At 43.1% G+C, this 27492-nt stretch overlaps 1 pseudogene; it reads right to left on the bottom strand.

The window, feature by feature from the left end:
* Positions 1-15229: 15229 nt before the first annotated feature.
* Positions 15230-15347, bottom strand: LOC126264002 (5S ribosomal RNA; annotated as a pseudogene).
* Positions 15348-27492: the final 12145 nt, after the last annotated feature.

The following is a 27492-nucleotide window of genomic DNA, read 5'->3' as shown; positions in this document are numbered from 1 at the left end:
GCATTCTTTAATGGCCCAGACGAGCGAATGGCATCAGCAGCTCGCTGCAATATGTCAGATGTGGCAGCCGTGGATAGTCACACTGACCGCCGCAAATCGTGGAGCTCCGCCGAACTGCCGAGGGTGTCAGACTTCTCGCCCGTATATTTTAATGGAAAATTTCAACGATTTTGTGTCAAAATGCGACGGAAAGCTCGTTTGAGGTATGAACACATTCTGATAGGTCAGCGGACTATAGAGCGTTGGCAAGTTCTCCTGTCCTCCCCAACCCCCTCTCACTTCCGTTGTCACCAGCAAATTTTTGACACAGCTGGAAGTAACTGTACACAATGCGAGCAAATATGGCGAACTCCAACACAAAAAACTAATCATTTAGTGTGACACATGGCTGCTGAATCAACAAATTTATATTAAACGGCTCTGAGCACTATGGGACTTAACTTCTGAGGTCATCAGTCCCCTAGAACTCAGAACTACGTAAACCTAACTAACCTAAGGACATCACACACATCCATGCCCGAGGCAGGATTCGAACCTGCGACCGTAGCGGTCGCTCGGTTCCGGACTGTAGCGCCTAGAACCGCTCGGCAACAACGGCCGGCAACAAATTTATATTGATGTTCTCGCGGAATCAGCTGTGGAATATTGTAAGGAGTGTGTCAAAACACTCCATTACATGAAACAATATATCCAACTTAACGCTATTCTTTGCATTGTGTAAGCACTCAGATATCGATAGTAACAATCTGAAGGCGAAACATGGGAGCGCGATTCTAAGCATTGTTGTGAGACTAGGTCTGTCTGCGAGAATGAGAGAGTAGTGTCAGTCGAGATGTCGGAGACAGAAGACGTGTCATGCTGCCCTCACGCCGGTGATGACAGATCTTGCTGCACTCAAGGAATGATTCCATTTATATAGCCAGGAGAGATTTAGATGGTTTAACTACGCTCGAAGATGGAGTTCAAGGTAGAATTCGAAAGCATAGAGCCAAAGCAATTGCAATATTAGGATCGTGATTGTCAGTCCGAGTGTGCAATAATTCCATGTTTTGCTTGTCAGTGAGAGAAGCCTCCTTATCCTCCAAATAACAATAATTATTCGCCACGTCCAAATAATATGCTGTGGTTACTAAATGTTAATGTAACTTTGCAACTGAAATAATCTGTTAATCTCGCACTCAGCCATTACTGACACATATGTTATTTGTCATTGTTGTTATTAATATTTGTTCATGATTCCTCTGAAGTTTTAAGTAGACTTAATTAATGAAATCCCTTCTCAAAAGTTATTTAATAGTTAACAGGACCCAAGAAAACTCCTTTTTATTAAATTCATTCTTAGTAACAGTAAGTTTTAGCTGCCGCTGCTGCTTGCTGCTGCGCATTGCTGTAAACCACATGGAAAAAGACAGTTATCTAAAGAGGTGACTGTAAAACTTAGGGCCGAAACAGAGACACTTATACATCACAATATGTCATGTACTCTAATCCAGTAAATTCTGTTGCGTAAGTCAGATTGTGTATCACTTGTAAATTCTTGTTCAAGAACGCAGTCAGATAGCTTATCCAAATGTTAGTTTTAAGTTTTTCATGTTACGATATGTTGAGGGCTTAAATGAAAGTGAAACTGACACTCATACAACACGCTCAGTGTTACATAGGTTAGATTCCGTTCGCTGTTATCTCACGTTGCTTATCGAGTCCAGTTTCACAGACAAACATAGGCAATATTGGCTGTAGCTACGTTACGTATTTGTTGCCTATACGTTACAATATGTTAATTTCAGAGCGACGTTTCGGCAAGTTTCTTACTTATCATCTTGTGAAGTGTCGGTATCCTGTCGGATGCAGCTGCTTATCCATTTCGGATCGTATCTTTCGTCTGCCGAAATTACAGCAGGCTGGCCAATCGCTAGGGTTAGGAAGTGGGAGGTCTCGAGGGGTGGGGACAGAAATGGTCGCGAGCTGAGTCCTGGGGCCAATAGTCCGTAATCATTGCCTTCCTCAGAAGATGACAAGTAGGCAACGTGTTGAAACGTCGCTACAAAACATTGATATTATTCGACTCATTTCCCCAGAAGGATTCTTGTATTCAGCCACCGATAAAGGCCTGAGCTGGCATACAATTAATTTATATTTCAAATTCAACAAAGCGCGCCCAATTCCGTGACATTTGCGTTTTCTCCGTGATTTTTGTTCGAACCAGTCGAGCCATGTCTGCACTGTGGACACCTCTATGACACCAGCTGCGCTACCCGATATCCATCGTGAAATGGAGGTCACTCGGGATAACGCGAGCTGCCGCAGTCCGGGCCCCGGCGCTGTGACGCGTTTAAGAGTGCTCGGCCGGGAATTACGCTGACACTAATCGTCAGCCGTATCTCTTTTTTACTGTTGGTCGTGTGCGGTCCGCGCCGGCCGTTCTGGCGCCCCCCTCATTTACCTGTCAAGCGGCTGCCACAGAACTGATTTTGACGTATGTAGGGCAACCCGACTCGCCCATCCACAGTCTCTGGGGTGGGGGGAGAGATTTGGGAAACGCGCTGACAAACACCGTTCAGCGATGTGATATCCTGACAGTACTCGGCCGCATCGAGAGTATTTCCAAACATCTCTCACATCAGTTATGACATTTCGAATGCTGCGACCAGACCCGCCGAACACAGTTTTTCTGGCAGCACACATTATCTATTACACGGAATTTTCACCAGTCCTACAGATCTACTCTTCAAATATATAGCTGCTTTTGTCAGTTATATTCTAAAATTTCCAGTCCTTCGTATCATTTTTTTTTTCACCACAGAAAATTTAAATACGTGGGCTATTTTTACTTTTTCAACGTCCGATCGATCGTAAAAATTTAAACCACAATGAAAATCCTATGCAGTTTTCCGTAGATGTTTTTCACAATGTCTCTAAATGCCCATCGCGTTTCTCGTATATGAGCGCACAGCGAGCACGTGAAGGTGCCTAGAGCAATAGAGCGCGAACTGCATGCTGTCATTCGATTTCTTCATGCTGAGGGATTCCGCCTGATATGGAGTTCACATAACGTGACTGTCACTCGTGACAAGCGAAGTGCGGCAATGGCGCAGGATCTTTGAAGCAGGACTCGCAGACGTTCATGATGCAGATGGTCAGGGAAGGAAGCGAGTGTCAGGCATTGATCTTGTTCAGCGAGTTGATCAGGCGATTCCAGAAAATCGTCGATTCCCAATTTGTGTGTTGAGCGATTCGTTTCCCAAAATTTCTAGGCCAGCTCTCTATGCCACCGTAAGTGAAAGACTTCGGCACAGCAAACTCTGTGCTAGATATGTTTCCAAGATGCTATTCCACAATCGCAGGACATAGTGCATGGGCGCCGCCTTAACGTTTCCCCAGCGTTACCACGACGAAGCAAGGGATTTTTGAAACAAATTTGTCGCAGGGGACGAGACAAGGATCCAGTATAAACGTAGGCTTCCGCGAACATTTTCACAGTCAGTAAAAGTCTTCTGGGTTTGTGACCGCAATGTCAATACGATAAACTACTGACGTTTCGGTCACTGTTGTAAAAGAGCTTCTTCAGGGTGTTTTTGTTTACTGCCAAATGAGAAAACTTTGTTTCTTATATCGCTGCAGATGTGGCTGTTATTTCATTCTGATAGGCTGTTAAGGATGAAGGGGAGAGCTGTTAGAATTTCTGTATTGGTGTTTTTATTATTTCTTTTCATTAGAGGAAACCCGATGCTTTGGTTGGTGTTTGCGTTACTGCTTGTGCAATCAAAACGTCGGTTTTCCACCAATGAAAAGAAACAATAAAAACACCAATAAAGAACTTCTAACATACCTCCCCTTCATCCTTAACAGGCTATCAGAACGAGATAACAGACACATTTGCAGCTATATAAAAAACAAATTTTTGTCATTCAGCAGTTAACAAAAACACCCTGAAGAAGGTCACTTGCAACAGTGACAGAAGCGTCGGTAGTTTTACACACTGACAATGCGGTCACAAACCCAGAAGAATTTAACTGAGACACGGGTCCGTTTCGAACGTGAAGAAACAGGGGAACAGTCCAAACAGTGGATGCATTGTCATTGCCCGAGTAAAGCAGAGAAGTGAAGACGACTCTTGTTAATCAGAAAATGTGTGGTATCTGTGTTCTGGGAACGGAAAGGAGTTTTGTTGGTGGAATTCATTGAACCTGGCACGACCATCACTGCAGCCTAATACAGCGTGGCTCTTCGACGTCTATGAAGGGCAATTTAGAACAAGCGAAGAGGAATGTTGTCTTCAGGCATTGTCCTCCTTCATGTCGGTGCTCGGCCGCACTGCGGCTGCAACAGAGATGCGCCTGCAGCGTTTTCGATGGTAAGTGTCCGATCACCTATCATACAGCCCGCACTTGCCTCCCCATCATTTTCATCTCCTTGCTCACATGAACCACTGGCTATGAGTAACTTGGCACAGACAATGAGCTGTAGACGAGCGTAGAGATCTGGCGGAAAGTACAGGCTACTTCGTTCTGTGACGATGGTATTGGAAAGTTGGTACAATGATTAACAAATGTGGAAGTCGGATTGGCGACTATGTAGCTGGAAAGTGTACCAACAAGATGCAAATAAAACATTTTTGATTTTCACTGGTTTCCATTTCGCCAAATGGAAACAACCAGTGATCGGATCTTGAGAAAAGAGAGAGAGAGAGAGAGAGAGAGAGAGAGAGAGAGAGAGAGAGAGACCCTCGAAATCTAACGCAGATTATCAACAAACGAATAAAATTACTTGCCGTCTGCGTTGGCTGTGTCAGACATAAGTGCGTGATCGAAAATATAGCAAAGTTCACAATTTCCTACTGGATCAAAGAAAGCCGATTCCTTGGAACTACTGTGGAAGTTCACTGTGCTCCATTCCTGTTTTCGTACTGTGCTTTTCATGGTGTCCGTATTCATCGTCATTGATGAGGAAAACCTAACGCTAACTTGTTCGTTTAGGATACGTGTATAAATACGACAAAAAGGACTAATTTAAGGCGCGGTGTAGTTTTCGGCAATTTCCAAGAAACTGGCTACGTCACGTTCAGGAAATAAGAATTAAATTTGTTACTGCTGTTTCTGAAGACCTTAGTACACTATGCTTATCACGAATCCTAAACAAAAATTCAAATTATTAAAAAATTGTTCGAAGCTGTATAATTATCGAAGTCAGTAAGTTGTACTCAATACGTACCAGACTCTCGTCAAGAAGAGCAAAAACCGAAAAATAACTCATTCCATCCAGAAATTTCTCTACCTACAGAGCCTCTACTGAATACTTAAGTTTTCTCGCCAACGGTGAGTAATTTTACAGCGTTTGATGCGTAGCTACGCATGCCGTAAGTTTGTTGCGTAATAATTTGGAGCTACCTATTCGTGTGTACGTACAAACAGTCCCACTGATACCATCAGTGCATCATGAGAGTGTCCATATTTTACAAAGAGGAATGTAAAACCAGACTGAAAACGTTGGCCGTCTCGAGGACGCCGGTAGCAGTAGCAGAATGTTGGTACCCCTGTAGCCGTGGCCTGGCCTGCGTGCCGCAGTAATGTGGTGCGGGTCCATCTATAGAGCAAAATTAACATAAGTGAAACTTAGAAAGAAATAATGTATTTATAAAGTGTGTGTTCGCAGCAGCACGGCAAAACCTTGGTACCTTGTAGATGAGTATATGGCATCATTATCATACTATTAACTTTTCAGTAGCCGGCCGAAGTGGCCGCGCGGTTCTGGCGCTGCAGTCTGGAACCGCGAGACCGCTACGGTCGCAGGTTCGAATCCTGCCTCGGGCATGGATGTGTGTGATGTCCTTAGGTTAGTTAGGTTTAACTAGTTCTAAGTTCTAGGGGACTAATGACCTCAGCAGTTGAGTCCCATAGTGCTCAGAGCCATTTGAACCATTTTAGAACTTTTCAGTAATCCAGAGTAATACAAAACATTGCTTAATTTTGAGAACGTGAAGTCATTCTTCCACCAGAAGGCAGAGCAACTTTTGTATTTCCTCTTTTTTTAACACCTTACGTTGGCAAAATTACACGTCTTTCTCATACTTACTTTTCTACCGGGTTCTCACCATATATGCGCTACAGTTTCCGGATGTCTTCGAATACTAACACGACTCAAATTTGGTCTTCGGTTCTTGTAATGCAACCATCGATTCTTCGCGGTACATTTTGTCTGGAATAGCTCCTACTTAAGATTCTTCCTCTTGTGGCGGAACAATAGACAGGAAGCGAAGTACGTGAGCGGCAACTTATTTCAACGGCTAAACCACTAAACCTGGGTTTAAAGACAGAAGTGGAGGCCACAAATCCCTTGAGCGTTATTATCCTTCCGAGAGGATACTACGAAATACGGAACTCCTCTGCTTCTCTACACCGACTTGCGATCGTTGTTAAAGTTGTTGCGTAGTCTTAAACGTGTACATCAGGCATTAACGTGGTATTTCAGTGCAATGGACGACACTCATTGTAACAGTTTTATCTAAACTCGATTTTTCCTGTTTCTTGGACTGCGACGAAACAGGTTACTTACTCCGTAGTAGTGCGTGCGTAGCCTCTCAGCAACATAACTCCTAAAGAAGACATATTGATCTAATATTCATTGTAATAATAATAATAATTATTATTATTATTATTATTATAACCTCGAAAGAAACGTGGCTCTAATCGGGATATGTATTTGACACGATAGGAAATTACATAAAAATCAACGCAAAATTATTTCTTTCTGTTCTGTTGCGCACTTTTGAATTAGCAGTTTATGTTTGAAGTTACACCATTGAGACATGTAGATGTTTACTTACCTTTTCTTTTACGTACAAACTGATTGTGTAACAACTTTTGTCGTTATGATAACAGTAATTAATACAATTTATTTTGTAAATTATGTGAGACGTACTTTGTGTGTTGTGCAGGGTGTCCCAGAAGGAATCGTCAGACATATGACAGGAAAGGTTATTCGACACAAAAAGCCTGCTAAATATGGGCTCTAAAATGCAAACTCTAAGAGCTTCGAGCACTTGCTCACCTTCGATATAGTGAAACACTTCTTCTGAACGCGGGCAAATAGCACTCAAGAAGTGCATTTTAAGCCAGTGTCACTAGACTTTCCTGCTTCTAATGATCGTTTCAGTCATATCCCTGAATACTGACCACTATTCTTAGGGCACCTGTGTGTGACTTAACATATTCTGGGATACTGAGAAGGAAATATATTAAAAAGAAACGAAGAAGATGAAAAGCAGATAAGAAACAAAGGGAAAACATTAACAAGAGAAGCTACCAGCTCTGCAGATATTATCATTATTGCATGTAAACGACACATAGTTAATACAATGATTTGAAGTCTGTGTGAGCAGTGTGTTAATTGAGGAAAATGAGTGGCGCAAGCTCTTGTTCAAAGGTAGACATTGTAATATTTCTGGCTTTACAGTCATCATATTGAGCTACAAGAAGCTCTCCTTAGACCAGATGAGAAGGCAGCAGTGGAAAGATGACGTAATGTAGCATGAGGTAAATGTATCAGATGGTTTGTTTGGTAAGTGTGTCACGAGAAAGGCCGCCTAAATTGGGATCCTTTTTCGCGATTGGTTGCTGTTTTCGACAGTAGTGCGCCATAATATTAATGTTAGGAAAACTAGACAGCGAATTTACTTGCATTTCGTACAAAAGCATCTCTCAATAGCATGCTATCATTCCATTATGTGAAAAGTGTTAATCACCAGCAAAATAATAAACGACTATTAAAAGGTAGACGAAGCACTTCGGAGATCTTCAGGTCGCACCTAGCTCGAGGACAGACATGTTTTCAGCCGCGGTTGGTATCAGTTAAGAATTAATTACCGATCTCTGGTTTGTAAACATAAGAGCTCGATCGGAAGCTAAGGAGGACAGACACGTCGTGTGCCGCTGTCAGTATTGGTTAAGAACTTAATTGGCAATCTCTGGGCTCTGGACATGTAACTGAGAACTGGTTTGATAGTAATCACGCAAACACGCAGTTCATTATTTTGTTTGTCCTCTGTGAAAATGTGAAGAACGAAAATTATTTGTGTAACACGAAGCGGACCATAATTGTACAGTTTATCGTGCTCTGCTAATAAAAAGCAAGTGGTCTATCGTTTAAACAAAACCGTTCAAAATTTAATTATTTGTATAATATAATTTCCTGGCTAACAGTTCATTACAGCCTCAAGATAAAGGATTCACGAGCTGCGTGCTGTTTTCTGCACACGGGTCAACAACTATAGAAGACAAAGTTGGTATACGTTATTCAGAACTTACGCACAACTCTCAAGGCGGAGGAAAGGAAGCAAATAGGCACCTCACGTGTACTGCAATCTTAGTGCAAACGGGTCAGTGACACGTCATCTGTGGTAGCACAAAGGTGGTATGAACGAAGGAAATTTTCGAGTGAAGGGATTTATTACACACGTATAAATCCCTCTCGTTATCTCTCTCTTTCACTTGTCGTAATCTCTTTGAGACGCTGTTCCCTAGGAAAGGGAGCATTATTTCGGAAGGACGGTACAAAATCCTGTTGAGATCGTAGCAGGATTTATACACCTCGAGCCACAGGAGGATTAAGGATGTTTTCCATAGCGCACCGTGTTTTGGATGTGTGATGGTATGATTTCATCCAGCCCCTACTTCGGTGCAAATATTACCAGTGCGTGACTCGGCTGTGTACTTAATTTCCAAAGCATTCCGCAGGCAGGGCGAGGAAAAGTCACTCTGCCAAAATGATTCCGCTTTTAACTCATTACAAAAATTGGAGGAAAAGAAGATGGGAAGGGAATTAGCAGCACCAGCGCCGAGCAGGCGAGATACGGGTTCAGAAAGCTTACCCGCGTCGGCAGCGCGAGGGCTTTTAAAAGAAAACCCGCCTGGCGGCTTCCATCTGCCAAAATGAGCGCTGTTTTCCGGCTGGCGACTGGAGGCGTGGGTGGGCGGCTAACTGGCTGGCGCCGGCAATATTTCGGCTATAAATAGGGGCGGGTGGAGTGAGTAGGGGGAGGGGGGGAGGGAGAAGGGGAGCGACAGACGCTCCGCAGAAACCCACTCGACGGAATTACAAGCCTGGGCCCGCGTCGCTGGACGACAGCTAAAACCCTCACCGCATGCCACGTTTCTTTTTCAGGATCGCGGCTGCTGGCGTGTTCCTAACGTCCGGCCAGATCTTGCTCGAACCACATCCGATTTAGCGATTCTGAGAAACCGAAGGACACCTAAATCCGACAGCGGAACGGTGGCGCGAAATTCACACTTCACGAACCGGAGTCCAGAGTGGTAGGTCGTCCTGAATACACCTGCATCAACATCTACATCGGTAATCCGCGGGAGCCACATTATGGAGTGTCGAGGAGGGAACTTTGTTTACCACGCCGCTTCTCCCTGTAATATTTATGGTCCTGTGGATCGCAATATTCTATCCCAAGTTTCCCTTCGCATTTAAGGAAGTTTGTATTAGCTGATGTATGACGTAACAACTGGAGTGAGGACAAATTTTCATTTGATTTTTGAGAACATTTCTCATGGAGAAACAGCGGTCTGGCTAAAAGTACTTTAAAAATGAACACAAACAGTGTCGGCCACAAAAAAAAAAAAATAATAATAATAATAATTTTGATGGTAACTGACTTCTGCCAATATTTGACGACCCTCGGACCCTCATAACAAGATGGTACGCGGTGGCGGTGAATGGAACAGGTGTTGTAAGTCCACTCCATTCACCGCCATCGCCTACTTTCTTGGTATGAGAGTCCGAGGATGGTCAATATAGACCGAAATTATTATTTTTTTTTTTTTTTTTTTTTTTTTTTACCGGTGTGGCTGTGTCCACTTTTAAAATTTTAGGTAACTGATATTTACGTCAGAAAGGTCACAGTTCAAAGTAACTGACGGAAAGTGTTCGAGCAAAATAGAAGTGATAACTGGCGTTCCCCAAGACAGTGTTATAGGCCATCTGCTGTTCCTAATTTACATAAATGATTCATTGTCTTTTGACAATGTGAGCAGCCATCTTAGACTGTTTGCCGATAATATTGTCATTCACCGGCTGATAAATTAATCTGAAACTCAACTGCGTAATCATCTTGACTTGATCTCTGTATGCTGCCAAAAGTGGCAAATGGACCTAGATAATGAAAAGCGTGAGGTCATCCACAAGAGTATTAAAAGAAATCCGTTAAATTTTGGTTACACAATGCATGATACAAATCTAAAGGCTGTCAATTCAACTAAATACCTAGGGATAACAATTACAAACAACTTAAACTGGAACGATCACACAGATAATGTTGTGGGGAAGGCGAACCAAAGACCACATTTTCTTGGCAGAACACATAAAAAATGTAACAAATCCACTAAAGAGATGACTGCACTAACCTTGTCTTTTCTCTCCTGGAGTACTGCTGAACGGTGTGGGATCCTACCGGATATAATTGACGAAGGATGTCGAAAATGTTGAAAGAAGGCAACTCATTTTGTATTGTCACGAAATTGAAGAAAGAGTGTCACAGATATGATACGGTACTTTGCGTCGAAATCTTTGAAACGAAGGCGTTTTCCGTTGCGGCGAGTTCTTTTCACGAAATTTCAATCTCCATCTTTCTCCTCCGAATGTGAAAATATTTTGTTGACGCCCACCTACATATGGAGAAACGATCATCGTCATAAAAAAAGAGAAACCAAAAGTCACGCGGAGAGGTGTTTGTTTTTCCCGAGCGCTGTTCGTGAACCGAACGGTAGAGAAATAGCCCGCATCTCGTGGTCGTGCGGTACCGTTCTCGCTTCCCACGCCCGGGTTCCCGGGTTCGATTCCCGGCGGGGTCAGGGATTTTCTCTGCCTCGTGATGGCTGGGTGTTGTGTGACGTCCTTAGGTTAGTTAGGTTTAAGTAGTTCTAGGGGACTGATGACCATAGCTGTTAAGTCCCATAGTGCTCAGAGCCGAGGTAGAGAAATAGTGTGAAAGCGGTTCGATAAACCGTCTGCCAGGAAATTATGTGTAGATTGCAGAGGAGTCATGTAGATGCAGATGAAAATATAATTCAGCTTTAATCGATAATCATTATAGTCGCTTTCCTCTGAGTAGTAAGCTACATACGTTCTGTTCAGATTTCATTTTATGGCAGTTTTTCAAACGTATGTATTACGATATGCAGAATAAGTATGTCGAGCATCTCCAGCTCCCGTCAGCAATGTTGACCAGTTGAGTTGTTAAGAAGGGAATAGATTTTACAGCTGTTAGTTGAACGCCGTATGTAGAGTGTGATCAGAAACAGTCCACAAAGCTTGGAAGGATGTTGCAGGGTAGATTGTGCTTAAAAAAAAAAAAAATCTTTGGCGCTGTTTAAGATTTAGTTAGCTGTCGCCAAACATGTTCTTCGTTTGGTTTCCCCAAAAGCAACAAATATAGTTTTTGTTGACCTAACTCAAACGTCCAAATGAGGCACATTTGAAATGGAAATAAGCATCAGAACAGATCATTACCGCATTTCAGCTCGTGAAAGCGCTCAAATTTCGTCGCGCAATGACCTGATTCGCTAACGTCAATGCGAATTAAATAGGAAACGGAGCAAGGTATCGAATGTTTTTTCTTAACAGTTATTTGTTAGGACAACCTAAGCTGCAACAACCTTACAAGGTTTCCAGACTATTTCTGACCACCCTGTATAACGATCTTAATAAATTTTGACTCTTCGGGCAATGCAGGCAGGAAAAATGTATAGTATGTTTGATTTTATTAGTGGCTGTAATTTCTGCAACGTATTGAATGCACCTGATATGTATCGTGTTACGTGTGACTTCCTAGGAGTATGTTTGTTAGATCACTTGCTAGCTGCTGCATAGCTTTTACTGTTGCGTGTATGGCTAGTAACAGACAAAGCTGTTGGCATCCCAGTTCACTTTGAATATTCATTCAGTAGATAGCAAGCCTTAGTTAGTTTAGAGTAAATCTCAGAACATCACCTCAAGAACCACGTATATGCGACCTGAATGCTAGCGCACGGACAGGGACGTCTTCAGAAGACACCAGATGGGTGGACAGCATCAGAATTTCGGTGTTATACCTTGATGTGGCAGAGTGCAAATAGGCCCCCACGTGTCCTGCATTCGCAATACAAATGGGAACTGTCACGTGCGATGTGCGGCAACACAGTGGTGGAAATACGCACAGTGAATTTTGCACTTGGCACAGACTGACGTCACATAGAGCGGCAAAACTTTTACCACTGCGTTTCCGTAGTATTTTATCGCCGTATCCTTTTCCTGTTCCAGTCACGGGTCGTCCGCGGGAACACCGATTGTTGTTAAGCCTGTTTCGAGTTCGAATTCCTCTAAATTAACCTTAATGGTCTTATGTAGAAGGGAGTAATGTCTTGGTTGACTCTTCTGGGCGTGTACCCTCATGGACCTTTAATTGTAAACCACACCGTGATGCAGGAGATCTCTTCTTCAAGGCCTGCTAGTGGAGTTAGCTGATGATCTCCGTGACGAAACTCGCCACTTCTCTTTGAATCTTCGCTGTTTCCTCTGTTGCGTATATGGTGAGGTCCCAGACTGACGAGCAGTATTCAAGTATCGGTCGAAGTAGGGTTGTGGAAGCTGTTTCCTTCGTAGTTGGACAATTCTTGTGATTAATGATATTTGCTCGTCGGTCCGCTTTAGATTGCTCCTAATGAAAGTGATAGATGTAATTGCTTCCAGCGATTGTTCTGTAATCGTATAATGACACAGTAATAGCTGTTTCCACCAAGCCATGCACAATGTATTAACATTTGCTTATGTTTGGACTCAACTGTCAGTCTCTGAACCAAACGTCGATCCTCTGCAGCTCTTACAGCATTCCGCTACATTCTTCTACAGTTTCCACTTCTCTGTATACGACAGCATCATCCGTGAATAGCCTCGCGGAACTTCCAGCGTCAACCACAGAGGGATTTGCATATACGCTAAACTCTCGTTAAACCGCCCCTCAGTAGTCTGGCTTCTCATTAATCCGGCCCACATGCAGCCTCTAGACGATCAAGCAGATAAGACGGATACAATTATGAGTTCCCGTGGGGAACAAAGCTGATAGTTAATTATAGTGTTAAACAATGCTATACATGTTTGAAACTGTGACTTTTTTACTTTTCAGTATCACGGCTTCTAAATCTAGAAATTAGAGATAATTTTAACTGAGATTCTTCGTAGAAATTCATTGCCACCGAGTATAATATTTGATGAGCTACTATTTACGCCCAAACTTTGACGAAGAGATAATTAAAAGTGTACTGGAAAGTTCCGATGACAGTGATGAAGAAGAGGACATAGAGAGAGAGAATATAAAATTAATTTTACACTGCTGGTTCTGAAGCTGCAGGCATATTATGCAACAATCAGAAACACGCAGTACCGATGTAATGCTTGTAAAGCTGTTGTGCCAAATAGCATATTGCTGTCGCCTATCATCATTGCGACAGCTAAAAATTTGGGACATGCTACACACGTAAGGAGCACCAGTATGTGCCAGAGATGGCACCCCCCCCCCCCCCCCCTGCTGTCAGTCTATTTTTACGCCTGAAGGTTTCTCTCCGTTAAGATGGTTCAAATGGCTGTGGGCACTATATGACTTCTTAGGCCATCAGTCCCCTAGAACTTAGAGCTACTTAAACCTAACTAACCTAAGGACACCACGCACATCCATGCCCGAGGCAGGATTCGAACTTGCGACCGTAACAGCAGCGCGGTTCCGGACTGAAGTGCCCACAACCGCTCGGCTGCAACGGCCGGCTCTCTCTCCGTTACGAACGGTATGCTGTGTTCTGTTTGCGAGCAACTGTTCAGTCCAATAACGAAGTTTGTCTGATACTCCGTAAGCTCCCGAGGTGGCGGTTCGGAGCTGTATCGGACACCTTCTGGTAGTCAAGGAACACAGTATCGACATGGGTACAGCTGTCTACTGACATCTAGGTCTGAAGTTACGTCCTCGATCTTTGCCGGCTCTTGTGGCCTCTGATGGTGCTACCAGAGACGAGCCGTAAGTCCGTAACATATTCCATCGTACCTAAATCGCGAACTAAATTTGACCGCAGCAGTCGACGTCTGGCCGAGACGGCGCGAAGTGAGCAGCAGTGGTCGGCGGCAGTGCTCGGCGGTGAATAAAACATGCCCGCGGCCAAGTTGGGACGCCGCGCGTTACTGCCCAATAAAAGACAAATGGGCAAGCCGCGACTCTTACTACTCACAAAACGTGCGCCGCCCCGTAGTCACGTGTAATACTCGGTAAAGCGGGGCGTAGAGCCGGCATTAGCGATACCTGAACGGGCTTCATGAGAAATACGCTAACCCCCCCGCCCGCCGCAACGAACGTGTGACGTCACACTAGTAGGCTTGACCGTTATACTACACGAACGCTCGGCTGCGTACAGGGCCCACAGGAAATCGTTATGTCAATGGAAAGGTACCCAGTAAAGGTCTTAACTTTGTCTTGTGTTATGCATTTAAAGGCGCAGTCCAGAATTATTAAACTCGTCTGAAATACTCTCTCTCCGCCAGAGTCGGTGGCACTCGTAACATCTACAGTGCCACGTGCTGTGACGTACGTCTTTCTCATGAGACTCGATTAGCCGTAACTGACTTGGTGGTGTCACTAGGCACATCCGTGTTCTAGTTCGAAGCTGTACGCATTGTTACCTCGTCGTGCTAGAACAGAAAATGCTCGCGGAGAATGCGTTCGCCGGCAGAGGCGGCGACTGACTGCGCTTAAGTCGTTCAATTTACTGGGGGTGACAAGTAAAAAGAAATGACAGTGAAAGCAGAATAGTTATTTAAATGAAAATGAATTTTAATATAGAACTTTACAGATCAGAGTAAAAAGAATACAATAATGTTTTCTAGCACCATACAAATTCCTGAACCCTTAATAGTCATAAAAATTTGTGATTGTGGATTTTTAATAGCTATCAAAATACTTCTAAGATTATTTATAGCGAGAAAAACGTGAGGGGCATGCAGTGCATAGCACTCTGTCTTCAGGCCACAAGTGGCCCATCGGCACCATCCGACCGCCGTGTCATCCTCAGATGAGGATGCGGATAGGAAGGGCATGTGATCAGCACACTGACATCCCGGTCGTTATGATGATTTTCTTTGACCGGAGCCGCTACTATTCGGTCGAGTAGCTCCTCAATTGGCATCACGAGGCTGAGTGCACCCCGAAAAATGGCAACAGCGCATGGCGGCCCGGACGGTCACCCATCCAAGTGCCGGCCTCACCCGACAGAGCTTAACTTCAGTGGTCTGACGGGAACCGGTGTTTCCACTGCGGCAAGGCCGTTGCCCATGCAGTGATGCATAGTTTGTTCACTTTACTATTGTCTATTGCATGCGCCCCACGCTCTTCGTTTTAAATCTTACAAGTATTGCACAGCTATTCAAAATTCAACATCTCAAATTTTCGGGACATTCTATATGGGGATAGCAACCTGTATGAGTCTTGCAGAAATTATTTTATACTTTCCAGTCGGCGCTCAAAACGTAGAACATTGAAAATTAATTTTTATTTAAATAATTATTTTCTGCATTTTAGTCCTACTTGTTTGACATTTTTCAACCCATTTCAAACATTTTGATGACATTATAAATAATTTCTGAGAATTTACGTTTCGAGCACAGCACTGTATGGGAGTGAAACGTGGATTGTGGGAAAACGGGAACAGAAGAGAATCGGAGCATTTGAGATGTGGTGTTACCAAAGTATGTTGAAAATTAGATGGACTGATAAGGCAAAGAATAAAGCGGTTCTCCACAGAATCGGCGAGGAAAGGATTGTATTGATGACACTGACTACAAGAAGGGACAGGATAAGACACGAGTTAAGACATCAGGGAATGACTTCCGCTGTATTAGATGGAGCTGTAGAGGGCAAAAAGTCTAGTGGAGGACAGATATTGGAACATATCCAAAAAATAGTTGAGGACCTAGAGTTCAGTTGCTACTCTGAGATGAAAACGTTTGCACAGGTGAGGAAATCGTGGCGGGCCACATCAAACCGGTCAGAAGACTGATGACTAAATAAATAAATAAATAAATAAAGGGAGAGGGAGAGAGAGAGAGAGAGAGAGAGAGAGAGAGAGAGAGAGAGAGAGAGAGAGAGACAGGTGGTAAACTTCAGGTCTATTCCAGTTTCCCATCAACTGACTCAACCAATGACTGCTTCCGGCTATGTATATCTCGCGTAAAAACCGGCAATCGCTCTTTCCACAAACCATTCGCGTCTACAACAGGAAAAGGTGGCAATTGCTGTCGCACCAAAGTACCCTCCGCCACACACCACATAAGAAGAACAAGAAGAAGAAGAAGAAGAAGAATTTATACTGAATTACCATCTAGTTGCGAGCTAGGTTGAAAGTTTCAAGTCTCTAGTTCACTGGGAAGCTGGTTCCAAAATTTGTACCAGCCCAATAAAACCATTATAAAAAGGTGTCGGAACATCGAAGCAAAATGCTAACGCCGAGTACGTCTGTGACGTACAGATTACGGCAGAAAGGACACGACGCTGAGGCGGATGGAACTGAACTTCTTACCTCAAAGCGAATTGCATACTTCGCTATTGATGGCATGGATAAACGTATTACCAAACAGCAATGTCCATGATATTGTGGGCAATCTGTCAGTGTGTGTTGCAGTTTGTTTTGAGTCGTGAAAGCGATGATGGTATTGCGACAATTAGAATGTATTAGCTATTTTGTACGAGGGTTTACTAACGAGTGGTATGCAAGCACTGGTATTCTGTTCTACGTTTTGTGCGACATTTGGTTGTTTGTTGTTGGTTTTTCTTTTTCTCTGTAAGACTTAACAAGTGTGACAGTAGAGCCATTAGTTGCTGCTATTTGGTTAAGCGTGCTGAGTTCGCCACTTTTCGGGTCGTTTACTTGTTCTGGTATCAGCCATATTAGGCTTTATGTTCAGGCTATTCAGACGGTGCCCTACTGAACACATGGTATAATGTTGAAAGTTGTCATTTCGTACAAAGCTGTTAAAAATTTAGCAAACTTAGTCGCGAAATGAAACACAAGCCACGTGATACCGAATTGTACTCTCAAGCTCACTTCTGTTTACTGCTATTATAATCCATGTACCACACTGGCTAAAGAAGCGACTGATTAGGGCGTATACAAACTGTATTGCTATTGCTGTTACTGTGCTTGGCACGTGGCTAGTGCTCCCATTGCGTATAGAAGGGTGAACATTCTTGTCAGGTGGGCGAAATAAATCTAAGCCGGGAAATATTTATAGTAAGACTGACTCAGGGCTGATCCGTGCTAATGAACCACACGCAAGGTGCTGGAAATGGCCACCAATTTTGCTACAAAGTTTTGCATTGCAGCTTTTGCAAGAGGTTTTGTCAAAACACCCCGAAACTGTTGCGATAACGGTTTTGCACACGCTTTAAGAGAATTATGCTTTGTGTAACACTGCATGATTGCACGCTGCTTTATTGTGAGCGACATTTAGTTTTGCATTCAAGTGGTCACTAAAGTCGTCTGTCCTCTGACTCACTCAAACGTAGTGATACAGCAGTTTACTTGGGGCAAAGCATATGAGAGATGCGCTTGCGCTAACATGCGACAGCAACGGATTCGTACAGCAAATCACCGTTTTCGACATCATGTGTGATCGCCAGTCCCTTTTTTAACTAACCAGGGTGGAGTCTGCGTCAGTCTTAGAAGTATTTTGTACACGTTTCATTCTGCTCGCCCCATACCGCCATATATATTTGGATTCTGAAAGCTGGGAACATATTTCAGCCTCTCACGATTGAACTTTATTTTTTTATTTTCTAATTTTTCTTTTAAATTTCAATTAATTAGATTTCGGGTCGCGTCCATGCAGGCAGCTCAGTAACAGAAAGACGACACAACGATGTACTGGAGACGGAACGTCAGGACTACACAACATCCATTCCGCGAACGGAGAGAAATCTCTGACCCGGCAGGAAATCGAACCCGGTCCCCTTCTGGCTGGAATCTGCTGCGCTAAACCCGCAGCTGCTGAGATGGACTCGGTTCATCGTTGCACAATGGGCTTCAACAGGCCATTTAAGCACAGTCTGATTGAATTTTCTCATTTTGAGAAGACAGAATGAGCGAACTGTTTTACTTGCTGAAAACATTCCAAAGCCAAGATCGGATAAACTGGGTGATCAAAAAGTCAGTATAAATTTGAAAACTGAATAAATCACGGAATAATGTAGATAGAGAGGTACAATTTGACATACATGCCTAAAATGACATGGCGTTTTATTAGAACCAAAAAAATACAAAAGTTCAAAAAATGTCCGACAGATGGCGCTTCATCTGATCAGAATAGCAATAATTAGCGTAACAAAGTAAGACAAAGCAAAGATGATGTTCTTTACAGGAAATGCTCAACATCATTCCTCAACAACAGCTGCGGACGAGGACTAATGTTGTGAACAGCACTGTAAAGCATGTCCGGAGTTATGGTGAGGCATTGGCGTCGGATGTTGTCTTTCAGCATACCTAGAGATGTCGGTCGATCACGATACACTTGCGACTTCAGGTAACCCCAAAGCCAATAATCGCACGGACTAAGGTCTGGGGACCTGAGAGGCCAAGCATGACGAAAATGGTTGCTGAGCACACGATCATCAAAAATGGTTCAAATGGCTCTGAGCACTATGGGACTTAACTGCTGAGGTCATCAGTCCCCTAGAACTTAGAACTACTTAAACCTAACTAACCTAAGGACATCACGCACATCCATGCCCGAGGCAGGATTCGAACCTGCAACCGTAGTAGTCGCGCGGTTCGGGACTGAGCGCCTGAACCGCTAGACCACCGCGGCCGAGACTTTTTGATCACCCGGTATATTTATTTATTTAACACAACTGGTTTCGACATACTTCGCTGTATCTTCATGCCTTAAAGAAATCGTTTTTTTTTTTTTGTGGAACTTGTTTATTCTTGGCATGAATGAACACGTTTCATAACAAAAAGAATTTTTAAGTCCTGATGATGGCAGCAACAAAGTCTGTCGAAACCGGTCGTTTTAAGTAAAGAAATGTTGTGTTACTTTACGTTTAGCCCCAGGGTACTTTATTTGGTGACTACGTTTGCTTTGAGTAAGCTTGAAAATGACAAAAAGTCGAAATTGCAATCGCAATAAAGGTCTTCAAGAGCTATACGCCGAATGACTACATTCAGTTATTGTATTGGGATACATAATCAAAATTATGGATTCATCAGAACTGAATAGTGTACGTGGTGAGAGGTAGCGGCGAGGCTGTGGTGGACGTTTATTGACTGTGGGACCTTGCTGAGTTCTCGGGTGCTGACGTGCACATGAGGCCGTGTCAGGCTTTTGGGAAATGCAGAATCAGATCTTCGGACAACAGGGGAGGGGTCTTTAGCAGGGGGAGTGCCGGAGGTACCGCTGGTCTGGTCTCCCTGGAGGGAGCTCGGCGTCGCCGGTGCCGCTGGAAGACTGGATGGACGACACGGCCGCCCCGCGACGGCAATAAGACGCAGCCGGGGGTCGGCTGCTGCCGCCGGCGTTGCTTCGTGCGTGCCTTTTATTGAGCTGTAACATTCCACTTGAGGCGAGCCGGAGCGCCAGAAGGGTGGGGCCGGGCCAGATAAAACTGCAGCCGAGCAGACTCGCTCCCGCCGCCCCCGCTGCGCATGCATTATTCACGGCCCCGCGGGGGGTGGGGCCTTGCGGAGCGGGGGCGAAACTCACGACGTCGCACTCGTGCGCCGCCTCCGGAGGCGACGCCGAAAGCGTCGGGGGCGGCACCGGGAAGAACTACTCCGACGCGGAGGCGCTCTGTAATTAGCAGCAGAGGTCGTTGGCGCAGATGGCACACACACACACACACACACACACACACACACACACACACGGTACCAAGGGTATAGCAACTCCCTTGTCACACTCACACAGACAAGATCAGCTGTGTCTTCTCGGGCTATGGAGAAGTTCGCCGGACGAAGTACAGAGGTAGGACGAAAACATGGGAACACCAAACCTACAATACATTACCATTTACGAAATTTCAACATAATGGAGAATAAGACCAGCAGCTTGGGTATTGGAATCACCCCCTCCTTCCTTTTCCCAGTTACTGAACACAATAGGCAAAATATTATACGAAAAAATTTGAGAGGTTACAGTAAACTTTCTAGTTAGCTTAGATTATCGTGTTGAGTTCTTCTTGTCTAGGGGTCTGATCCTTGAAACTTAAATTCTCACTTTTTAGGTCGTCATGGCTGGATTGATCTTAATAAATTTTACGATTGTTGTAGCAGGCTTCAAAATGGCTCTGAGCACTATGGGACTTAACATCTGAGGTCATCAGTCCCCTAGAACTTGGAACTACTTAAACCTAACTAACCTAAGGACATCAAACACACCCATGCCCGAGGCAGGATTCGAACCTGCGACCGTAGCGGTCGCGGGTTCCAGACTGGAGCGCCTAGAACCGCTCGGGCACACCAGCCGGCTGTTGTTGCAGAATTTTTGTTGTAACATTAATATATTTTTCGCATTTTAGTATATTATATAGCCTTCTGAATTTTCACGATAATAAAGCCGAACTTACATTGTTCATCCAAAATACAAAATCACGTCCGATCACACCAGAGAATTGCTTACTACTACTTCACTCTACGGTAGTAACCATATTCCAACGGGCTTGCAATTTTTCTTGACAAATGAATTTCTACTAATTTCGAGCATAATGTCATAAATGAATACAGAAATACACATAGTAAACAGTACTAGACTGCATAATTAATAATAGAAATTTTAAGTGAGCCAAACAATTAGTAATTTCAAATGTTCCTAAAAAAACCATTTTAACTGTACATTCAGGGATAGTACTTGTCGACTGTAACATCGAAAATAAATTAATTTATTTGTATAATTTTTATCTTGAAATGTAACATATTGTGTATAAAATTATATGAAAGTTTTCAGGAATGGAGCAGAGATAGTGCTGAACTGTCCAAAATTCGTAAAATAATACTGGTATCGACAGTCACTGATGAGAGGCGGATGTCCCGTTACAGTATGAGGTATTTTTATTTTTTCCATTATCCGTTACAGCTACAGTATTAGTAGTGTGCTGCCTGAGACAGTCACGTCGATTAAATATCAGGGAGTAACGTTGCGAAGCAGTATGAAATGGAATGAGCATGTGAGGAGTGTAGCAGGGAAGACGAATGGTCGATCGGTTTAATGAGAGAATTTTAGGATAGTGTGGTTCATCTGTAAAGGAGACCGCATGTAGGACACTAATGCGACCCCACTGTTGAGTAGGCTCGAGCGTGTCGGACCTGGACTAAGTCGAAGCAGATCAGAAGCGGGCTGCTAGGTTTGTTACCAGTAGGTTCGAACAAGACGCAAGTATTAGGGACTAAGATGGGATTCACTGGAGTGAATGTAACATTCATTTCTATTCAGAGAATTGAGAGAACAGACATTTGAGGCTAACTGCAGAACGATTCTACTGGTGGCGTCGTACATTTTGCGTAAGGACCATGAAGATGAGGTTAGAGAGATTATGGCTCCTATGGAGGCATGTAGACAGTCGTTTTTACCTTGTTGTATTTGCGAGTGTAACAGAAAACGAAATGTAATGGTACAGAGTAACCTCCGCCACGCACCACACGGTGCTTGCGGACGTATAATGAACGTAAATTGCATAGTATTGGCATCTGTTATCCTCTCAGGAGAAATACTGAAGGAAGGAAGATTGGGGTTAACGTTCCGTCGACATAGAGGTCATTAGAGATGGAGCAAAAACTCGCTGGCCATTAAAATTGCTACACCAAGAAGAAATGCAGATGATAAACGGGTATTTATTGGACAAATATATTATACTAGAACTGACATGTGATTACATTTTCACGCAATTTGGGTGCATACATACTGAGAAATCAGTACCCAGAACAACCAGCTCTAGCCGTAATAACGCCCTTGATCTGCCTGGGCATTGTGTCAAACAGAGCTTGGATGGCGTGTACAGTTACAGCTGCCCATGCAGCTTCAACGCGATACCACAGTTCATCAAGAGTAGTGACTGGCGTATTGTGACGAGCCAGTTGCTCGGCCACCATTGGCCAGACGTTTTCAATTGGTGAGAGATCTGGAGAACGTGCTGGCCAGGGCAGCAGTCGAACATTTTCTGTATCCAGAAAGGCCGGCACAGGACCTGCAACATGCGGTCGTGCATTATCCTGCTGAAATGTAGGGTTTCACAGGAATCGAATGAAGGTAGAGCCACGAGTCATAACACATCTGAAATGTAACGCCCACTGTTCATAGTGCAGTCAATGCGAACAAGAGGTGACCGAGACGTGTAACCAATGGCACCGCATACCATCACGCCGAGTGATACGCCAGTATGGCGGTGACGAATACACGCTTCCAATGTGCGTTCAACGCGATGTCGCCAAACACGGATGCGACCATCATGATGCTGTAAACAGAACCTGGATTCATCCGAAAAAATGGCATTTTGCCATTCGTGCACCCAGGTTCGTCGTTGAGTACACCATCGCAGGCGTTCCTGTCTGTGATGCAGCGTCAAGGGTAACCGCAGCCATGGTCTCCGAGCCGATAGTCCATGCTGCTGCAAACGTCGTCGAACTGTTCGTGCAGATGGTTGTTGTCTTGCAAACGTCCCCATGTGTTGACTCAGGGATCGAGACGTGGCTGCACGATCCGTTACAGCCATGCGGATATGATGTCTGTCACCTCGACTGCTAGTGATACGAGGCCGTTAGGATCCAGCACGGCGTTCCGTATTACCCTCCTGGAACTACTGATTCCATATTCTGCTAACAGTCATTGGATCTCGACCAACGCAAGCAGCAATGTCGCGATACGATAAACCGCAATCGCGACAGACTACAATCCGACCTTTATCAAAGTCGGAAACGTGATTGCACGCATTTCTCCTCCTCACACGAGGCATCACAACAACGTTTCACCAGGCAACGCCGGTCAACTGCTGTTTGTGTTTGAGGAATCGGTGTCGCCACCGGCGCCAACCTTGTGCGAATGCTCCGAAAAGCTAATCATTTGCATATCACAGCATCTTCTTCCTGTCGGTTAAATTTCGCGTCTGTAGCACGTCATCTTCGAGGTTTAGCAATTTTAATGGCCAGTAGTGTATGTTAAGGATGGGGAACAGGCGGGAACCGTCATCCCCCCCGAATGCGAGTCCAGTGTGCTAACCACTACACCACCTCGCTCCGTCTTTAAGGAGAATTATTTTTTGTATTGGAGAGACATATGCTGATGATGGTCTACATATGATCGAAGCCAGTTGCCACTGAAATCTGATATTTTAATTTTTAATAAAATTTTGCGGTCGAAACTGATTACTGTTTAAAACTGACTGCTACGTTCAAAGCGACACGCGAGGACACAAGTGGGAACTGTAGGCGCCGTTGAAAGGTGCTGGCAACCGTGCGAGGGAGAACGTCTCCTCGGCCCCGGGGCGGTGACGGTGGCTGCGCCACGCACGTCGGCAATAAGGACTGGCGGGGGGCCGCTTTATTGAGCAGTTACATTAGGGCGGCCGTTCTTCAGCCTGCGGGGGCGTCGCTGCCGCCGTAGCCGTGGCCGTCGCGGACCGCCGGCGGCGCGTCGCTATCGCGAATGACTTAATGCGGCCGCTTGAATATGCAGGGCGGGCTGTGCCCTGAGGGCCGCGCTGCCACTGCGGTGAAGAATGGCCCTGCGGAGGTAGGCCGGGGCCCGGCCGGTCCGCGTGGCGCAGCGCGGCTGAAATACGGCCGGCCGGGCGAGTCGTGTGAAGTTAGCACCCTTTTTTTCAGAAATCTATATTTTTTTCAGAGTTCTTGACAGATATGCCATAGTTCTAGAGTTCTTTGTACAAAATTTCAATAGTTCTGCAGAATTTAGAGAAGAAAACGACAATATTCGAAAACATCTTCGTATCGAAAACATTCATTGTCAAATTTCGCAAAAATTAAACTCGTACAACAGTTCTGAGGACAGTTCTGAACAGAACCCCAAGAGCTCTATCGAAAATCCCAGTAACATTTTTCTATGGCTATAATAGTTTATGAGATAAATTGATTTAATGTGGGACACACTTTCTCTACAGAAAATATAAATATATTCGTACAGCAGTGCTGATGACAGTTCTGGACACCACGTGAAGAGTTCTATCGAAATTCCTGGTAGTCTTTTTTTGTGCAGGTAATAGTTTAAGAGGAAATTGCAACATAATTAAGAACTCTATAAGAGCTCCCACTGTAAAGCTGGAACCCTTTTTTACAGAAATCTATATTTTTTTTCAGAGTTCTTGATGGATAAGCCATAGTTCTAGAGTTCTTTGTACAAAATTTCAAAAGTTTTGCAGAATTTAGCGAAGAAAACGACAATATTCGAAAACATTTTCGTATCGAAAACATTAATTGTCAATTTTCGCAAAAATTAAACTCGTACAACAGTTGTGAGGACAGTTCTGAACAGAACCCCAAGAGTTCTATCGAAAATCCCAGTAAAAGTTATCTATGGCTATGATAGTTTATGAGATAAATAGATTTAATGTGGGACACACTTTCTCTACAGAAAATATAAATATATTCGTACAGCAGTTCTGATGACAGTTCTGGACACCACGTGAAGAGTTCTATCGAAATTCCTGGTAGTCTTTTTTTGTGCAGGTAATAGTTTAAGAGGAAATTGCAACATAATTAAGAACTCTATAAGAGCTCCCACTGTGAAGCTGGCACCCTTTTTTACAGAAATCTATATTTTTTTCAGAGTTCTTGATAGATAAGCCATAGTTCTAGAGTTCTTTGTACAAAATTTCAATAGTTCTGCAGAATTTAGCGAAAAAAACAACAATACTCGAAAAAATTTTCGTATCGAAAACATTCTTTGTCAATTTCCGCAAAATGTAAATAACTACGACAGTTCTGAGCACAGTTCTGAATAGAGCTCCAAGAGTTCTATCGAAAATCCCAGTAACATTTATTTGTGCAGCTAATAGTTTACGAGATAATTGCAATTTAAGGAGAAAATCTTTTCACTTACTGTGAAGTTGGCACCCTTTTTTTCAGAAATGTATATTTTTTTCAGAGTTCTTGATAGATAAGCCATAGTTCTAGAGTTCTTTGTACAAAATTTCAATAGTTCTGCAGAATTTAGCGAAAAAAACAAAAATCCTCGAAAAAATTTTCGTATTGAAAACATTCTTTGTCAATTTCCGCAAAATGTAAATAAGTACAACAGTTCTGAGCACAGTTCTGAATAGAGCTCCAAGAGTTCTATCGAAAATCCCAGTAACATTTTTTTGTGCAGCTAATAGTTTACGAGATAATTGCAATTTAAGGAGAAAATCTTTTCACTTACTGTGAAGTTGCCACCCTCTTTTTCAGAAATGTATATTTTTTTCAGAGTTCTTGACAGATATGCCATAGTTCTAGAGTTCTTTGTACAAAATTTCAATAGTTCTGCAGAATTTAGCGAAAAAAACAACAATACTCGAAAAAATTTTCGTATCGAAAACATTCTTTGTCAATTTCCGCAAAATGTATATAACTACGACAGTTCTGAGCACAGTTCTGAATAGAGCTCCAAGAGTTCTATCGAAAATCCCAGTAACATTTTTTTGGGCAGCTAATAGTTTCCGAGATAATTGCAATTTAAGGAGAAAATCTTTTCACTTACTGTGAAGTTGGCACCCTTTTTTTTCAGAAATGGATATTTACATGGCATTAAACAAAAGCAGAATGCGTTTCAACAGTAGCAATTTGTTTTAATGGTGGAGTAAAAATGGTTCAAATGGCTCTGAGTGCAATGGGACTTACCTTCTGAGGTAATCAGTCCCCTAGAACTGAGAACTACATAAACCTAACTAACCTAAGGACATCACACTCATCCATGCCAGAGGCAGGATTCGAACCTGCGACCGAAGCGGTCGTGCGGTTCCAGACTGTGGCGCCTAGAACGGCTGGGCCACTCTGGCCGGCCTGGTGCAGTAAAGATTAAAAACAATGAGCAGAACAGGCATCAAAACTAGGAACAACATGAACATTGTGCTGGTATGGGCGGACAGGCAATATGTCACATCAACTGATAAAGCTGCTGAAAGCATGAAAAGGAGGCCAGAATAGCAAAGAAAAGAAGTAAAAATAAAGAAAATGAAAAGGACACGAAAGGTATCAACAAGATTATGGAGCAGGAATGGTTTGCAATGTCGTCATTGAGAAGAGAATGACATACAAATCTTTAGTTTCAGTTTTCTGTAATCAACGTGTTTGCATACCGAGATACTGTTACCGGTATCTCATCCACTATTAAAGCTACATAAACAAAGCTATGGATGAATAATATATAGTGCTTGCCTACACACTGAACCACATTATTCAACAATGGACTAAGTATTTTAAGCTGCAGTATCTCATATTATGTTCTTAAATTATTAGGTGAAAAAATTTACTTTTAAAATACATTTTTTTTAAATAATCAAAACATGAAACGTAAATGTTACTGGTTTGCTGTTTCAACAATGTATTAATTCAAAGAATAAAATTTGTTTTTTATCTTTTATTTGGAATAGCGTTAAGTACATTGAACCTAAAATAACATTTACGTGTAATTCAGTATGTAAGAAAACATCAATATTCACTGCACAGTGTATTCCACAGATTTACAATTTTTTTTCACCTGGAGCTCACAATATACCAATTCTTTGATAAAAGTTTCATTCCTGAATCTATTGACAGTCTTGCATTATTAAATTTCAGAGTACCAGTAAAAACTACAGGCTGTGATGTACAGGTCCCGTTAACAGCTCTTCTTCAGGATACACTAAAACCTAGAAGGAAATACATATGTAGGGAATTCAGTAATAAATAAGCATAGAATTTATGAGGTGTGAAACAACTAAGAAAAATAAGTACAAAAAATATATACGTGAAATTTAGGGCATAAAATGCTCTTATTCTAGTAACCAAAACAGGAGGCTGTGATACCAGAAACAAAGATACTAAGAATTAACATAAGAGCTATATTTGTAATATTTTGATACCAACTTTTAGCAGTTGTTTACCTTATAAAGCAAAGTTCCTATGTAGGAACTACTTGTTTCGTCTCGTCGGTCTTGTAGCTGCCATTTGAAAATTTTTCTGTCGTGACATACATGAACAGGTGCGGAGAAATTATCGTTTCTTTTGAAACTTCTGTACATCTTTATACACGTCATCATACTGCTTCCAGTAGGTTCCATCGAAGACATATGCCGTGTAGTGTTTGATGCAGATATTAGAATGAATGGCTCCAACGAGATTGTACTCTTGATTGTTCACATTTCTTCCTTTGATTCGGAGGAAACTGATCTTCAGTTAGTGGACAAGTTGTTATACTAGTATCCATCATCAAGTAGCATCCGAATTTCTTTTCTTCGACTGCTTC

This window comes from Schistocerca nitens, chromosome 6 (genome assembly GCF_023898315.1).
Source record: "Schistocerca nitens isolate TAMUIC-IGC-003100 chromosome 6, iqSchNite1.1, whole genome shotgun sequence".
In the NCBI taxonomy this organism is placed as follows: domain Eukaryota; kingdom Metazoa; phylum Arthropoda; class Insecta; order Orthoptera; family Acrididae; genus Schistocerca; species Schistocerca nitens.
The sequence above is the reverse complement of the archived record's forward strand: the minus strand, read 5'-3'. Positions and strand labels throughout refer to the sequence as shown.